Source organism: Ornithorhynchus anatinus, chromosome 5, assembly GCF_004115215.2.
Source record: "Ornithorhynchus anatinus isolate Pmale09 chromosome 5, mOrnAna1.pri.v4, whole genome shotgun sequence".
In the NCBI taxonomy this organism is placed as follows: Eukaryota; Metazoa; Chordata; class Mammalia; order Monotremata; family Ornithorhynchidae; genus Ornithorhynchus; species Ornithorhynchus anatinus.
Window position 1 is genome coordinate 29,245,806 of NC_041732.1, and position 12,457 is coordinate 29,258,262.

The 12,457-nt window shown below is 40.7% G+C and overlaps 1 protein-coding gene and 1 non-coding gene across 3 annotated transcripts in view; both read right to left on the bottom strand.

Annotated features, from left to right (window-relative positions):
• The window catches only part of TTC23 (tetratricopeptide repeat domain 23), a 63,480-nt gene that overhangs the window by 6,945 nt on the left and 44,078 nt on the right, over positions 1–12,457 (bottom strand). The window lies entirely within an intron of this gene.
• LOC114812413 lies at positions 9,386–9,523 on the bottom strand. Its single transcript, XR_003760066.1, has one exon. It is a non-coding gene; the product is annotated as a small nucleolar RNA SNORA7 (small nucleolar RNA).

A 12,457-nucleotide genomic window follows, 5' to 3' on the forward strand; every position in this document is an offset into this window, starting at 1 on the left:
CACATTCTATATAGTAAAAGTTTGTAATGTAGCCACAAAAAGCACTTTGGGCTGAAATGGCACAGATCCCTTTAGTAGCTAGATTTCAAAACAAACCAGTTGGTACTTTTCAATGATATTGCTCAATTTGGCATATTTTTTCAGAGGCAAAGCACCTACAAGTTTTTAAACTTTGATATCAACTCAAGTGCTTTTTTTTTTGTATTTGGTAGTAAATGTTGTGTTATTTTGGTACCTTTAGCTAATTCTCCAAATGTTATATAAAAAGAGTTAAATAATGGAATATTCTAAAGTTGTTACTAAAATGGAATTCATCTGTACACTCCTTAGTAATACAAGTCAATGTGGAACCATAGTGTTGTCCATTTAAATCCCAGAGGATAACAAGAATTAGATCTCTGAATGAGCCAGAATCCTTCACTGGTCCAAACTAGGTCCAACCCTAATCGATTGAAAATAGGTTCTTGTAATGGTACCAAGAGTAACAATTCTCCTTTCTACTGGTCCTGGGTGATACAGGGCAAACTCAGCCAGTCCAACCTGAATTCCTGAATTCCAGGGAAAATTCCTGAATTCCAGGAAAAATTCCTGAATTCTTCTTCCAGAAGAAGTAAGGAGATGAGCTGGGTGGGCATCAAATCTATAATCAGATCTTCTTGACAGCCTGTAATCTGCCCTCTCTCTCCACACTTTCTCTTTGATACAGAGATGTAGGGGGGCTATAACATATTAGGCCTGAGTCTACAGGGGTTATTATATATGTAACTCTATATTATTATTATTATGGTACTTAAGTGCTTACTCTGTGTCAAACACTGCTCTAAGCACTGGGGTTGATAAAAGTTAATCGGGTTGAACACAGTTGCTACTCCCAGTTCTGCCACTTGTCTGCTGTGTGACCTTGGGCACGTCACTTAACTTCTCTGGGCCTCAGTTACCTCATCTGTAAAATGGGGATTAAGAGTGTAAGCCCCATATGGGACAGGGACTGTGTCTAACCTGATTAACTTGTATCTACCCCAGTGCTTTGAACAGTGCTTGGCACATAGTAAGCACTTAACAAGTGTCATTATTATTACTATTGTTATTATCATTATTCCACATGGAGCTCACAGTCTAAGTAAGATGGAGAACAGTTACTGAATCCCCATTGTATGTAACTTATGTAACCCCACTATATATGTGTGATATTTCACACTTTCATGATTGACTTTATAAGCTGCTGGTGCCTCAGATAACCACTAAATGTAAAAAGAGTGTATTTGTGTGACTACGAGGTGGCACCAGAGCTACTGTGCTTGCAATGGGTTCTCCCAGAATATCCTCCTTAACTCTGTCCTTCAAATATGCATGTTTCCTTTGTCCTGAAAAAAAACAAACCAGGCAAACCCCAAACCAAAACATAAAACCTCCTCTTGAATCTATTTCCTCCTCCAGGAATCATCCCATCTCCATCACTTTTCTCTTCTTTTTTGTTTCCTGTCTAAACTTTCTCTCTTTACCACTTAACTGTAGGCTCCTTCAAAGCTCAGTCCTACAGGTTTTACTCTTCTTCCTTTATACTCACTTTGGGTATCTCAACTACTTATATACTTTCCTCAAATCTATATCTCTAGCCTTGACCTTCCATAACTCATCTTTTTCTTAAATGCTAGTTGGATTAGATCAGGCATGATTTCCCTAAAATTTAACTTTCTCTTCTCCAGTCCATACCTCCTCCTGTACCTTCTTCAACTCTCCCATCCTTCCCAGGAGTATCTCAAGAGATCTCCTGCCTTCTCTCAAAATCCACCTCCTCCACCTGCGCACCCCATTCCGTCCATTTGTACCTTATCAAAACACTTGCCTCCTCCCTGCTTCCCTTTCTGACTGCCAATTTCAACTGTTTGCTCTCCAATGGCCTCTTCTCCACTGTAAGTGTTCAATAAATATGATTGATTGATTGATTACATCGGTCCTTTCTCAGAAGTCTACAGTGGCTCTCAATCCTCAACTTCACTGGAGTGAAACTCCTGACCATGGAGTTCAAATTGGTTCACCACTGGCTGACCTCTTTTCCTGTAATGAAGGAGACCAGTCACTTAGCTTTATATCTGACAGCTTTTTTCAGCGGCCTTCTTCCCTGTCTGGTATGGATACAGCACTGGGCACCTTTATGGCTAGTATTTTTATTTTAAGCCCCCAGCCTCTACTTCCTCTTCTGCTAAATCCTGCAGTTCACAAGTGGCTCCTGTGTTCAAAATTTTCATCTGTGAGAATGGAACACAACATTTCTGGAAGCAGTGTGTGCACAGAGAGAAAGAGAGGTTCCTCTGAACACATACCTCATTTTGGTTGGCCTCAGATGGACTGGCATATCATTATGTTATGTCATTATTACGTCATCATTGTATGTCATCATTATGTTATGCTATGTAATGCGTGTGATTTCAGATAAGTCTATCCAGTGGCTACAAAGGATATCAGTGGCCTATCTACCTGTGTTACCCTATGCCTTATTGCCATTCTGATTAATATAACAATCTCCCTACTTAAAATAACCATTTTAGCCCACCCTTTTACTCTTCTACTTCCTGAACTATCAATCAAACCATTCATCACTCATGCTCCGGCCATTCTGCTTTCCCAAACTACATCTGTTCTGTCTTTTGAAACCTACTCCAAACCTACCTATATGTGAAAATTTCAACTTTTCTGCTACCCTGGTCATTCCATTAACTAATATCCTTTCAGCACCCGTGTTTATATTTTTAAGTTCATGTTTAAATTTCACATGGCATGTTTGTCTCCTCCACTAGACTCTAAGCTGTTTGAGCGCTGGGATGTTGTCTTATAATTCTTCTGTAATTTCTCCCACTATCAATTTGTTGTTGACAAAACTCTTTGACTGGCTGCTGCAAACATACTCTATATTCTGGGCCTACACAAGGCTCTACAAGATAGATTTACCTCTGATACAGTCCAGTGACCTTGTTACATACATATCATAATTGAACATTGGATGTCCAGCAGCATTCCACAAGTTAGGAAATGGGATACAAGATCCATAACTATCTGTGACTGTTACTTCCTCTTGAAAGCTGCTGTAGTTCACAAGTGATCAACAATATTGTACTTGTTACACATAGGGTCCACATGATATTTTTAACTTTAAAAGCTGCTCTTGAGTCATCAGCAACCTGACACCAAGCCCTCCAAAGAAGATTAGGTCACAATCTAAACAAGAGAACTCTTAATAAATCCACACACCTGACCCTTAAGCCCTAGGAGTTCCAGCTATTTAATATCCTTCATGAAGCCATTTATCTGCCCATGGTTTGATTTTTAGAAATGTTTTTAACTGGCAGGTGTAAGAGAGTAAACAAGACAAGAGCAATTTAACTACAGGATATCTTTTTAATTATAATGCAGAAATAGCTGTTGCTACAGGGTAACAATATCATCATATTCAGACATATCTCTGAAGACAGTTTCAGGTCACTGCATGTTTCTTACCCTTTACTGGTGCTAATGGTCTCTGGTGTACATGGACTTAGGCAAAGAAAAATAATATTTCATTCACAAATCAAGTGATATCACAATTGGAAAATGGTTGGTCAATATATTTTTAACTAAAATATGGCCCAGTACTAAAGTGTCCTTTCTATCAAGTCCTAAGGCAGGAAGGGAGAGAACATCAAGAAGAGTTTTAATTAATAAAGCACCCACTCGGTAAAATTTAACAATTACCCTTTGTAATCTTATGGTACATCCAGCTCTTTCTATCGTATATGATCTGCACCCTGTATTACATGTAAAAGCATCCAAAAAAATAAGGATAAAAGGATTTAAACAGAGAGGTGTTCAATCAAGAAACTCATGGAAATCTGGCGGGATAGAACTAGGTCCAATTGTAGAGAGAGACATAATACAAAATACAAAACTACTTAGCATTTAGATACCTTAAAAGAATGAAATGTATGTTGTCGGCAGATTTATAGGAGGTGTACTGATCTTGGCCCCTGAATATTGAAGTCCACTGAGGCTCTCTTATAATTAATAAAAAAGATTTTGAGGAGAAAATAGGCTTTCAAGAGGTATTTGAAAAAGAGTAGGAGAGTACCAGTCCAGTGCTTAGTACAGTGTTCTTCACATATTAAGGGCTCAATAAATACCAGTGATTGATTGGGGAAACACTGTTGGTAAGCAGTAATGGAAATTCAAGAAGAAAATATAACTTAACCTCTTCCCATTCCATTTTACCTATATATTTAGCCACGATTTTACCTATATATTTACCTATATTTATATTTACCTATATATATATTTACCTATATTTACCTATATATATAGCCACGAGAAGCAGCGTGGCTCAGTGGAAAGAGCATGGGCTTTGGAGTCAGGGCTCATGAGTTCGAATCCCAGCTCTGCCACTTGTCGGCTGTGTGACTGTGGGCAAGTCACTTAACTTCTCTGTGCCTCAGTTCCCTCATCTGTAAAATGGGGATTAAGACTGTGAGCCCCACGTGGGACAACCTGATTCCCCTATGTCTACCCCAGCGCTTAGAACAGTGCTCAGCACATAGTAAGCGCTTAACAAATACCACCATTATTATTATTATTATTATATTTTGTTCCAGTCCTGTTTGACTAACAGACAGCTAATTGGAATAGATTCAGTAAAGTACCGATGGAATTGGGAGAAAAGGAAGAGAGTGGAGATAATTGGGAAAACTTTTCCAGCTCTGCCACTTAATAAAATAATAATAATAGTAACAATAATAATAATGATGGTATTTGTTAAGTGCTTGTCTGCTGTATGACCTTGGGCAAGTCATTTAACTTCTCTGTGCCTATTTATCTGTAAAATGGAGATTTAAATTATGAGCCCCAAGTGGGACATGGGCTGTGTCCATCCTGATTAGCTTCCATTTTCCATATTGCCTAATATACAGTTCCTGGCACATAGTAAGTGCTTTACAAATACCATATTTTAAAAAAGTGTTTGTAAAGAATGAACAAGAATGGGGCTACGATATAAAAAATGGCTTGATAGGGGATCTTGAAGCTGAAGGGAAAATGATTGACTTAGCAAGGAAGGTGGCCAGGAGTGGTTACAGAGTTAAAAAGAGAAAGGTGATATGAATCAAAACCACTGGCTAAGATAGATTTGACTACTCTAGTACTGAAGATTAGCAAGTAAGGGAGTATACTAGGAGGGGACAAAAAAAACTATGGTGAACACCAAAACAGTGGCCAAATCTCTAATAAGGTTTAGGCTGTGTAATACTCCCTAGCAACAAATATAAGTTATAAAACAGTCACAGGCCAATTAACAGTTGCAAAGAAACAACCCCATGCCAATCTCACCTGGCTTGGTTAGAGCTAACCTCAAGTGTTTAGACCTGCATGGTTGATCTGTGACAAAAATACTAAGTTCTCTCTAGTTTGCTGGCTGAATCAGGTCATATTACTGCTTAAATAAATGGGGACAATTCATGGTTTATTTTCCAACATGGAGCCAAGGTGTGTCTTATGTAGACATGAGCAATGACATTTTATTTTTACTTTATTTTGAGATGATACATTTTTATGGCATTCCAAATGTGGAGAAATCACAAGGCAAAATCCTCTTGCTACCTTAATTTGAGCCAAATCTGCCACCTCAAAAATATCAGGATGAAAGGGATTTATTCTTTACATCTTCACAGTAGTTCTTGATTTCCAAAGTAGAGTCACTAACATTTTAGGTAAAATTACCAGAATCTTCCTTAGCAGTATTTACATTTTCGGGCTTCCTATGAATGCAAAATGTTCAAGTAATCTACCATTTCAGCATATTTTCTAGCTCATTTGCAAACTTACTCTAAAAGCTCAGATGTTAGGATCTTTTGTGTACATTTATATAATTCTATCCATTCCACCCTCCCTACCCCCTCCATTTCTTGCTATTGATAAAGGCTGCCATTACTAAGTAACATATTTAAATAGCCTCCTAGAGATGTGGGCAGGGAATGTAATTAATAATGTGTCTACCAACTCTGTTATATCGTACACTTCTAAGCACTCTCCCAAGCACTCTAACTGCTCATTCTCAGTCTCTTTCATGGGCTCCTCCTCTGCTCCCACTCTCTAACTTTGTGTGTCCCTCAAGGTTCAGTTCTGGATCCCCTTTTATTTTCCATCTATACCCACTCTCCTGGAGAATTCATTCACTCAGACAGCTTCAACTACCACCTCTATGTGGATATTTCCCAAATCTACAGCTCCAGCCCTGATTTTTCTCCCTCTCTGCAGTCTCGCATTTCCTCCTTCCTTAAAGACATCTCTACTTGAATGTCCAGGCATCGCCTCAAACCTAATCTGTCCAAAACAGAATACCTTATCTTCCCACCCAAACCCTGTCCACCTCTTGACTCTCCCATCACTGTAGAGAACACCACCATCCTTTCTGTCTCACAAGCCCTTAATCTTGGCATTATCCTTGCCTCCTCTCATTTAACCCACATACCCAATCCATTCCTAAATCCTATCTGTGTGACCTTCACAACATTGCTAATATCTGCCCTTTCCTCTCCATGCAAACTGCTGCCACATTAATCCAAGCACGCATCCTATTCCACCTTGATTATTGTATCAGCCTCCTTGTTGACCTCACTGCCTCCTGTCTCTTCCCATCCCACTTGATACTTCACTCTGCTGCCCAGATCACTATTCAAAAAAAAATGTTCAGGTCATGTTTTCCCACTCTTCAAGAACTTCCAGTGGTTGTCAATCCACCTCCGTGTCAAACAGAAACTCCTCACCATTGGCTTTAAAGCACTCAATCAATCATCTTGCCCCTCCTACTTCACCTCACTACTCCCCTACTACAACCAAGCTCCCATACTTCACTCCTCTAATGCTAACTTTTCACTGTACCTTGATCTCACCTATCTCGCCACCGACCTTTTACCCATGAACTGACTCTGACCTGGAACATCTTCCCTATTCATATTCGACGGACAGTTACTCTCCACCCCTCAAAGTCTTACTGAAGGCACATCTCCTCCAAGTGGTCTTCCTTGTTTAAGCCCTCTTTTCCCCTTCTTCCACACCCTTCTTCAGAGCCCTGACTTGTTTCTTTTATTCATCCTTCCTCCCAGCCCCACAGCACTTGTGTACATATCTGTAATTTATATTAATGTCTGTCTCCCCTCTAGACTGTAAAGCTCATTGTGGGCAGGGAATATCTCATCTCCTATGTCTCAGAGTCTCTGTCAGTCAATCAACTGTATTTATTGAGTGCTTACTATGTGCAAAGCACTGTACTAAGTGCATGGGAGAGTACAATGTAAAAATAAACAGACATATTCCCTGCCCAAACGAGCTTGCAATCTAGAGGGGAGACAAATGTTCATAAACATAAATAAATTACAGATATGTATATAAGTGCTGTGGCACTGGGAGAAGGAATGACTAAAGGGAGCAAGTCAGGGAGATGAAGAAGGGAGTGGGACAAGAGGAAAGGAGGGTTTAGTCAGAGAAGGGGTCTTGAAGGAGATTATAGGTCATCAATAAGGCTTTGAAGCAGAGGAGAGTAACTATTTGTCAGATATGAGGAGGGAGGGCATTCCAGACCAGAGGCAGGATGTGGGCAAGAGGTTGGTGGTGAAATAGACAAGATCGAAGTACAGTGTGGTTAGCATTAGAGGAGCAAAGTGTGTGGGCTGGGTTGTAGTAGGAGAGTAGTGAGGTGAGGTAGGTGTGGGCGAGGTGACTGTGTGCTTTGAAGCCAACGATTAGGAGTTTCCGTTTGATGCAAAGGTGGATGGGCAACCACTGGAGTTGTTTGAGAAATGGGGAAACATGGCCTAAACATTTTTGTAGAAAAATGATCCAGATAGCAGAGTGAAGTATGGACTGGAGTGGAGAGGGAAAGGAGGGAGTGGAGAGGGAAAGGAGGCACAGAGGTCAGCAAGGAGGCTGGTAGAGTAATCAAGGCAGAAAGCATTTAGTACAGTTCCCTGCAAAGAGTAAGCGTGCAATAAATACTACTGACTGACTGACTTAGTACAGTGCTCTACACATAGTAAACTCTCAATGAATACGATTGATTGATAGAAGTTTCAATGTGTATTTTTGATGTGGTCTAGTGGATTAGCTTGCATCTTATTTCTGATATGAAACATGTGTGATCAAAGAAATGGTCCTGTTTGTGCTATATCGTAGTAATGGATGGTATTAAATATTGGGTGTAGTGTTAGCAATCTGTCACAAATGAGAATTTATTTTTATTTCCTTGAGGGTTAGTTTTCTATGTAAATGGACTGGCAAGGTTTGCTGGTATTCAGGCAAACATTTCTGTGAGGGAAGAGTGGGTCAGGTTTCTCAATTCACTTATTCCACTGCTTTTTCTCCTGTCTTTCTCCCCTTGACAGAGTGAGGCTCTATGCACAACATACTGCTTACAAATGAAGTGAACCTGGGTCATAATTTGCCCAGAACACTACTTATATTGTATGTTTAAAATTAAAGGAGAACATTTTCTCTACCCTTTTAGGTGCGTCTCTGTCTTAATTAGAAATATACCACTGTGCTTTGCAGACTGGCTCAGACATGCCATTAACCTGTCCAGTCTAGCAAAACTGGTATTTGACAATAAATGCCTTGATATGTGTAGAGCTTTCCTGAGAAAGAGATTGCTTTAGTTAGTCACATGTTTTCTTAAGGAACTCAGAAGATCTTCCAAAAGCAGGGCAGAAAATATTTTCCCTTTACCTAAAGGTGTCATCTATATGCTGCCTATTTTTCAGGTCTATAAAGCAATGTGAAGATGACTATATCAATCCATAATCTAGTAGATCCATTGTCTAAGGTGTGATCTTCCTTGTCTTTAAGTCTTGGAAGCCTTTACTTACACCAGTGAATATTTTTTTCATCAGTAACAGCTCTCTGGTGGATGATTTTTTTCATTAGAGAATAATCCTCTTTTTACTTAGGCCTTGCTGAAAATGTCAGTGATTAATCAAAGAGGTTTGCTTCTAAGCCAGCAACCACTGCAGTATCATCAGCAAATTGAAATTGGGGGATCAAGAACAGTGTCCTAGTTTTAGTTCACAGGGAGCTAGGATTCAATGTAATTTCATCTAAGGCATTACTTTATTGAGTGAGAATTTATTGGCATTCTGTTGTTGTTGTGGTTGTCTTATGCTGTCGAGTCGGGTGCGACCCATAGTGATGCCATGGAAAACATCTCTCCAAGAACACCCCACATCCATCTGCAATCATGCTGGTAGTGTATCCATAGAGTTTTTTTGGTAAAAATACGGAAGCGGTTTACCATTGCCTCCTTCCACGCAGTAAACCTGAGTCTCCTCCCTCGACTCTCTCACATGCCACTGCTGTCCAGCACAGGTGAGTTTTGAATTGTAGCAGATTGCCTGCCACTCGCTAATCACTGTCTAAACTAGGAATGGAATGGATATGCCTCTGCTTGACTCTCCCTCCCATAGTCAAGACTGATAGAGTCCTGGAAACTCTCCAGGTGCGACCCTGAGAGGTGGTTCCTTTGTAGCAACATACAAATGTTAAGGAATGTTGGGCAATAACATAATTTTGCTTATCTTCTATCTTCACAACATTGCTAAAATTGGACTTTTTCTCTCCATCCAAACTATTATCACACTGATCCAAGCACTTATCCCATTTTGGCTACTGCATCTGCCTCCTCGCTGACCTCCCAGCCTCCTGTCTCTCCCCACTCCAGTCTGTACTCAGTCTGCTGCATGAATCATTTTTCAACAAAAATGTGCAGTCCAGTCTCTCCACTCCTCAAGAATCTATAATGGTTGCCCAGCCCGCTCCACATCGAACAGAATCTCCTTACCATTGGCTTTAAAGCTCACCCCATCCTACCTCACCTCACTTCGCTCCTCTAAATCCAGCTTGCTTATTGGGCCCCAATCTAGGCTGTCTCTCCACTGACCCCTTTTCCACATCCTCTCCCTAGCCTGGCATTCAAAGCATTATTAAGGTCACACCTCCTCCAAGAGGCCTTCCCTGATAAAGGTCTCTTTTCCCCCTTCAGCTCACCCTCCCTTCTGAGTCATCTATACACTTGGATCTGTGCAAGAGAAGCAGTGTGGCGCAGTGGAAAGAGCACGGGCTTTGGAGTCAGGGCTCCTGAGTTCGAATCCCAGCTCTGCCACTTGGCAGCTGTGTGACTGTGGGCAAGTCACTTCACTTCTCTGCGCCTCAGTTCCCTCATCTGTAAAATGGGGATTAAGACTGAGCCCCACGTGGGACCACCTGATTCCCCTGTGTTTACCCCAGCGCTTAGAACAGTGCTCTGCACATAGTAAGTGCTTAACAAATACCAACATTTCATTTATTTATCTGTGATCTTTGGGCATCTGATATTCACCCCACCCCATAGCCCACAGCACTTATGTACATATATTAAAATTATACATTATAAATCACTTATTCATATTAATGTCTGTTTCCCCTCCTGGACTGTAAGCTTGTTATGGGCAGGGATCCAGGTCTGCTAATTCTGTTGTATTATACAATCCCAAGTATGTAGTACAATGCTCTGCACATAGTGTTTAATAAATACAATGGATAAATTGACTGCTTGACTATCATTCATTTTAACCAGGAGCCTGGGTTCCACCTGGCTTTAACTGTAGTTGTTTAACACAGACAAAGACCACACATGAAACTAGCTAAGTGCTGCACCCCTGGCTAACAGTCAATTATGATATTTGTTTAGTGCTTCCTGTCTGCCAGGCACTGTACTAAGCACTAGGGTGGATACAATCAAATTGGACTGGACACAGTCCCACATAGGATTCACAGTCTCAATCCCACATTTTACAGATATGGAAACTGAGGCACAAAGGATTGAAATGACTTGCCCAAAGTCACACAGTAGACAAATGGCAGACCAGAGATTAGAACCCATGACCTTCTGACTCTCAGGCTCCTGCTCTATCCACTATGACATGCTGCTTCTGCCCCAGGAAAATGTGACTGGAGTGCTACTAGTACTGTATTGAGTCCTCTGTTCAGGTTCTCAGCTTGGAATTCTCGGGTCTGAAAGTTATTCATTATTTCTAGAGGGAGAATCCTACCATAAGAAAATCCTGAAGGATTTACATCGGAGAACCTCAAGGCCTGCTCTTACTTGCAGCCAGTCCAATGCTCTTCAGGCTGGAAGCACCCAGGGAAACACTTCCAAACAAGGTCGACTGAGAGCTGTACTGGTTTGCTCTGTCCTTTTGAAGGTTTACACTGGAGTATGCTTGCCTTAAAAGCTATTTTATTTTAAAATCCCTCCTGAGCAGAGTTATAAACACAAGACAAATGTCCTGAATACTTTGGAAAATATGTTAATATAATGTCTGACAATAGTTGCTCTGGTAAAAGTCAGTCAGGTGCAGGTTAATATCGTTCTGCAAGCCAGATTTGGGCTTGTTGCACAGACCTTATGCAATCAAAATGCTTTGTGACTTTTATAAGCAGTTTTGTCTGTATAAGGAATGCCGGATCAGCCTTGGTAAAAAGGAATTGAACTGGGCATACAGCCTGAAAATTCTGGTATTTTTTTCTTTCAAAAGGCACTTAGTAGGCGGCTCATGGAAAATGAGTGATTATCTCACTAAAGATCTGTTACTGAAAAGCACGTACATTTGAAGCAGACTCATTTTTTCTTGAGACGTTAACTCATAGTGGAATTGACTAAGGTTAAAGGAAGATGGCTTTGTGGTCCAGTTTTACTCTGAGATATATCCTGTTTTGTTCTGTAGGAGGGAATTCAAGCTGAAATCTATAGCAATCTCTTAATACGAGTGCAGTAGTCTCAATAGCTGGGTGCCAGGGGAAGATTTTGGAAATGACCAGTGGTTTCTCAGATGCTGAAATTCTCTGAGGAAGGAAAAGAGTTTTATCCTCACCAATCTTACTTTACTCTATTAGAGACAGCTACACTGTGCACAGATTCCAGCTCTGGAAGGGATTTCCCAGCCCTTGTAGTACAATAGGCAGTACTTCAGTCTCAAAACCTGAAGGTCCTGAGCTCGATTCTCGGAGGGCATGAGAGTTTTCTCCCAAACTAATCTGCTCACTGTGCCTCCCTCTCAACTCACCTGTCTCGGACTCCTTGCTTGTATCCTTCTTCCAGACTGGAGCTGCCCCCGCCCCTTCAAATCCTCAGGCTACAAATATTCTCATCTTCAAAGCCGCCTTGAAATCTCACATCTTCAGGAGACTTTCCTCGCTGAAACTCCAACTATCCAAGATTTATCAATCCAACAACTGCCCCTAGCATTCTGGTTTATTTATCAACCCTTAGCACTTATACACATGCCTTATTTACTATTCACTTATTCTTCCATTCTTCTATGAACAGCTGGAGGATTGTTTTTCTTCTCTTCCAGCTATCTGTGAATAGGAGGCATCTGACAGTCCCCTACCTAGATTTTAAACTCCTTGA